This window comes from Galeopterus variegatus, unplaced genomic scaffold (genome assembly GCF_000696425.1).
Source record: "Galeopterus variegatus unplaced genomic scaffold, G_variegatus-3.0.2 Scaffold11869, whole genome shotgun sequence".
Classification (NCBI taxonomy): Eukaryota; Metazoa; Chordata; class Mammalia; order Dermoptera; family Cynocephalidae; genus Galeopterus; species Galeopterus variegatus.
Window position 1 is genome coordinate 46,071 of NW_007737980.1, and position 6,390 is coordinate 52,460.

Sequence of the window (6,390 nt, forward strand, 5' to 3'; positions counted from 1 at the left end):
ACTTGATCAGAATACTGTCTTGTCTCCATTCTCACGTCTCTTGTCCCATCCAATTCCCACTACCCCCTCCAGGGTCTGCGTTGAATATCCTGCAGGTTGGGACACCTGGGGGTCACATGTCCATTTTCTTCCAGTCTCCAAAGTGTGCCCAGCCTCCTCGCAGTAACTTCAGCTCATCCCACCCTCAACGGCTGCTCTGTCGCTGCCTGTTGGGCCCCAGTTCTAAGGCTCATTGTCTTACCCNTGATCACGTGGCTGACCAATGGATTTGCAAGGACAGTGCCACTGCTCCTTCTGTTGTAAGGAATCTAATAGCAAGGTATCCTATGCAAGGCAGAGGTCTTCCAGTTGGAATGAACTCTGTACCCTGGCGGGAGAGTGACCATAGATTTTACAACTTCTCAGAGCAGGCCTTTCTGACAGCCTGGTCTCCACAATGGTACTGGGGAGTAGAGCAACAGAGTCTATGGGACAGAATAGAGCAGGGGCTAGTTTTAGCATGAGTAAAGCACAGAGACAGCACTGTGTTTCTCCGAAGTAACAGCACTCAGGGGAATGGGGCTTTATGGGGGCACAGGGACTGGAGGAAGTTACCTCAACCAATGGGTCTAGGAAGGCTTCTAGAGGAGGCTCCATTTGAGTAGGGCCATGAAGAATGATCAGGGGTTTGCTAGAGCATTAGGGAATGGATGGACCTTCTAAGCAAAGAGACTGGCTTGGGAAAATGCACAGAGGTAGGAAGTGTATCACAGGTGGGAAGTCCTGCATGCTGAGAAATGTTAAATCACTGGTCCCACTTCTAGATGGAAAAACTGGAATTAGATCGCTAAACTTATATCAAATCCCATAAAATTCTGATAAAATTAATTAATATGATTTTAAAATATCTTGTAGTATATTTTACTACCATGCAGTATTCCTGTCACCTGAAAATACCGCTAATGATCTTATGTACATGTGGTCACAATGGTGACATGGTCTGGATTCAGTGCAGAGCTAGTAGGGCTCTGCCCTGAATCCTGTTCTGTATCAAATTCATTAACATCTTTTGTCGAGAAGCAAGTTCTTTACATATATTGTGTGGAATTCAGTTTTACAGGTGATGAGAATGTAAAGATGAGTGAGCTGTAGAGTTTGCCCCTGTGACGCTGACAGCCACACCGCTAGAAAGACCTGTACTCAAGTGTCTATAACATGAGGCAAAACCCACATGCCCCAGGCACAAGGGTGTATCTGTCTTAAAACTTCTTCTTTTCAGCATATAAAGTGTTATTTATAAAGTTTGGACGTGAAAGCTAAAGTTTGAAGTTGGGATAGTTCACACAAAACAATTTGTATTGTTGTCTCATCTTAGAAAAATGTCATATGATGCTGGTTGGCGCACTGAGCCTCTGTTAAGGCACAGTAGCAATGAGAGCTGAGTAACAGCTGCCTCTGTGAAGGGGGCACTAGCTCAGGGGTCTTTACTGACTCCACTCCTCCCTCCTGACTCTCATCCTGTGCGTTCACTCAATGATGACACCTGCCTTGCTCCTGTAGGTATTTGTGCTATGACCATCAGATTTGTTACAAGTGTCCTGAGAGACGTCTGAGACCATCATACCCTGTCCTTTTCATGGCCATGTGCCTTAGTTATAATTGAATTAAAAACATACTTTAAGATTTGTTGTAATTGGTCCCTCTGTAGGTGTCCTCTGTGCATTTTTGAACTGTTCTCCATTGTTCCACAGCTAGCACAAATGATTTCGTTTGATATTTAAGACCTTTGGGAGAGGACCTGCTTATATGAAGCAGGAGTCAGTGTAAGCCTAGGTTAATCAAAATAGACTTGGGCCTCACTGTGACTTTGTAGAAGTCTGCTTCTGCGCTCTGTTTATTATTTTTAGCATAANTCCCATCCAATTCCCACTCCCCCCTCCAGGGTCTGCGTTGAATATCCTGCAGGTCGGGACACCTGTGGGTCACATGTCCATTTTCTTCCAGTCTCCAAAGTGTGCCCAGCCTCCTTGCAGTAACTTCAGCTCATCCCAACCTCAACGGCTGCTCTGTCCTCAACGGCTGCTCTGTCGCTGCCTGTTGGGCCCCAGTTCTAAGGCTCATTGTCTTACCCAGTCTCTGTACTGCAGCTCCTGTGAGAACAGACCCAACTGGTCATCCTGAAGCTCATGGTCAACTAGGCCCCCCTATGTGGGGCTGTAGATATAAAGCAGGCCCTGGGTGTGGTGCCAGCAGAGCCAGGAGGACTCTGAGTATTGGCCGTGCAGAAACCCCCATATTGGCACATGATCCACTTGTGTAATCAGCCTTTCTGTATGATCACGTGGCTGACCAATGGATTTGCAAGGACAGTGCCACTGCTCCTTCTGTTGTAAGGAATCTAATAGCAAGGTATCCTATGCAAGGCAGAGGTCTTCCAGTTGGAATGAACTCTGTACCCTGGCGGGAGAGTGACCATAGATTTTACAACTTCTCAGAGCAGGCCTTTCTGACAGCCTGGTCTCCACAATGGTACTGGGGAGTAGAGCAACAGAGTCTATGGGACAGAATAGAGCAGGGGCTAGTTTTAGCATGAGTAAAGCACAGAGACAGCACTGTGTTTCTCCGAAGTAACAGCACTCAGGGGAATGGGGCTTTATGGGGGCACAGGGACTGGAGGAAGTTACCTCAACCAATGGGTCTAGGAAGGCTACGGCTGCTCTGTCGCTGCCTGTTGGGCCCCAGTTCTAAGGCTCATTGTCTTACCCAGTCTCTGTACTGCAGCTCCTGTGAGAACAGACCCAACTGGTCATCCTGAAGCTCATGGTCAACTAGGCCCCCCTATGTGGGGCTGTAGATATAAAGCAGGCCCTGGGTGTGGTGCCAGCAGAGCCAGGAGGACTCTGAGTATTGGCCGTGCAGAAACCCCCATATTGGCACATGATCCACTTGTGTAATCAGCCTTTCTGTATGATCACGTGGCTGACCAATGGATTTGCAAGGACAGTGCCACTGCTCCTTCTGTTGTAAGGAATCTAATAGCAAGGTATCCTATGCAAGGCAGAGGTCTTCCAGTTGGAATGAACTCTGTACCCTGGCGGGAGAGTGACCATAGATTTTACAACTTCTCAGAGCAGGCCTTTCTGACAGCCTGGTCTCCACAATGGTACTGGGGAGTAGAGCAACAGAGTCTATGGGACAGAATAGAGCAGGGGCTAGTTTTAGCATGAGTAAAGCATAGAGACAGCACTGTGTTTCTCCGAAGTAACAGCACTCAGGGGAATGGGGCTTTATGGGGGCACAGGGACTGGAGGAAGTTACCTCAACCAATGGGTCTAGGAAGGCTTCTAGAGGAGGCTCCATTTGAGTAGGGCCATGAAGAATGATCAGGGGTTTGCTAGAGCATTAGGGAATGGATGGACCTTCTAAGCAAAGAGACTGGCTTGGGAAAATGCACAGAGGTAGGAAGTGTATCACAGGTGGGAAGTCCTGCATGCTGAGAAATGTTAAATCACTGGTCCCACTTCTAGATGGAAAAACTGGAATTAGATCGCTAAACTTATATCAAATCCCATAAAATTCTGATAAAATTAATTAATATGATTTTAAAATATCTTGTACTATATTTTACTACCATGCAGTATTCCTGTCACCTGAAAATACAGTAATTTTACCGCTAATGATCTTATGTACATGTGGTCACAATGGTGACCTGGTCTGGATTCAATGCAGAGCTAGTAGGGCTCTGCCCTGAATCCTGTTCTGTATCAAATTCATTAACATCTTTTGTCGAGAAGCAAGTTCTTTACATATATTGTGTGGAATTCAGTTTTACAGGTGATGAGAATGTAAAGATGAGTGGGCTGTAGAGTTTGCCCCTGTGACACTGACAGCCACACTGCTAGAAAGACCTGTACTCAAGTGTCTATAACATGAGGCAAAACCCAAATGCCCCAGGCACAAGGGTGTATCTGTCTTAAAACCTCTTCTTTTCTGCATATACAGTGTTATTTATAAAGTTTGGACGTGCAAGCTAAAGTTTGAAGTTGGGATAGTTCACACAAAAAAATTTGTATTGTTGTCTCATCTTAGAAAAATGTCATATGATGCTGGTTGGCGCACTGAGCCTCTGTTAAGGCACAGTATCAAGGAGAGCTGAGTAGCAGCTGCCTCTGTGAAGGGGGCACTAGCTCAGGGGTCTTTACTGACTCCACTCCTCCCTCCTGACTCTCATCCTGTGCGTTCACTCATTGATGACACCTGCCTTGCTCCTGTGATATTTGTGTTATGACGCAAGTGTCCTGAGAGACGTCTGAGACCATCATACCCTGTCCTTTTCATGGCCATGTGCCTTAGTTATAATTGAATTAAAAACATCCTCTAAGATGTGTTGTAATTGGTTCCTGTGTAGGTGTCCTCTGTGTATTTTTGAATTGTTCTCCATTGTTCCACAGCTAGCACAAATGATTTCGTTTGATATTTAAGGCCTTTGGGAGAGGACCTGCTTATATGAAGCAGGAGTCAGTGTAAGCCTAGGTTAATCAAAATAGACTTGGGCCTCACTGTGACTTTGTAGAAGTCTGCTTCTGCGCTCTGTTTATTATTTTTAGCATAACCCAATTCCTCGCTCCACTGGTGGTAAACTTTTCTTACAGGACCATCTAGCCATTTTTGAAGAATAGCTACTAGCTTCCACTGAAATATGGGGTAATCATATGAGGTTCTTACTTGTCATTGCGAGATACTGTAAGATATTATCCCAGAGATGGACTTCTGAATTTGTGGTAAAAACCACCTCTGACATTTCTGGGCTCAAAGTTTATCACTTTCTCCTTTGGACAGGGCCCGTGTTCAGAAATGTGATGTGTGTCATATGCAATTTCTTCAGACCCAGGGCACCTTTTCACTTTTTCTCTTGACCTACTGACACTGACATGGAGACCATCATGCCTCTTTCTGCACACAGTTTTCCTAATGTTTTCATGGGAGCCACAAAACAGACTATTGGCAGGTGCCACCTGAGACTTGTCGTAATTACATGACACAGGTTAATTCAAGTGCAATGAATGGAGAAAGAGTTAACTCATCTAAGCTCAAAAGACGTTTGTGTGCTGAGATTTCCTTGTGTCTCAGACTCAGCAAGATAGCCCTAGGCCTTCTTTCTTCTTGCTTCAGGCCTCCTACATATCTCCCCTGAGGCCATAGTATAGAAGCAGGTCTCGGCTTCTTTGATCAAATTTCTGGAATTATACAGGAATGGTCTAAGCCCTTGCTGCTCTCTGACTGACATAGTTTTTTCCTCTATAGAGAAGTCGGTTGAATGCTCAGATGGAATTATTAAAAGGGATGTCAGAAGAAGGATTCGAACAAGTGTTTTTTCCTGAGAAATTAGATTACATTCAAGTAAAGCGGAGACATCCCATGTTGAAGGTGGTTACTGAGATTTGAGGGCTCACATGAAGTACATGTCTTACATCTGTAGGTTTGCATCTCTGTGAATGGAAGTTCTTCAGCACAGTGCTAGATGATGAACAGCATTTTGAAGGTGCCAGTCCTAACTCTTACCGCATGCATGAAACATGTCACTTAGTCAACCTCTCTAAGCAAATGGGGTGCAATGGGCTGAGTGTACAGCTCCGGTCTGGACTTGCAGTATCACTCTAAGGATAGCAGGGTGTAGTGCATTGAGCTATGTCCCCACCAACTACTGAAGCTTGAATTGTGTCCCCCAAGTGTTATGCATTAGAAAAATGGTCCCCCCTGTGACTGTTAAGAGGGTTGGAAATCTTATTACGGTAATAGGATTGAAAGTTAGAGCCTTGAAGGGGTGATTAGATTATAGGACCATGCCTTAGTGAATGGATAAAAAATAGTGGTCAGGGGCATGGTTCTGAGGGTTTTAAAAGAAAAGAGAAGAGAGTCTTTCTTTCTGCTCTCCTTCCACTATCTTGCAATATGAGACCCCTGGGTCACTGTCACCACCACCAAATGGACTTTGGAAAAGCAAGAGAACAAAATGTGTTAATCCTAAAAGGAAGCCATGGGTAAGCAATGATATACAAGACCAGCACAGAGGTCACCTATTTTGTCTCATTGGGATATTTATACTCAATCGCTGAGAACCAATAGCCCATCTCCCACAAAAACAAAATACATAATCAAATATTATACACAAATTCGTGAGTAGTGTTTTCTGCCACCTTGCCTGTTGTAGATGCCATAGCTGAAAAATGTTTAAAGGCTAAGTATTTTCCATTTGAATCAGTTGGAGTGCTTTCTGTACTCTTGATTCTTGAGCTCTATGCTGAATATACTGACACAGAATGTCTGCATGTGTAGCTCAGGATTCCACATTTTCAAACCTTTCCTCGGGTAGTTCCGAAACATGTCCCCAGTCTCCCATGTGGGATCCAA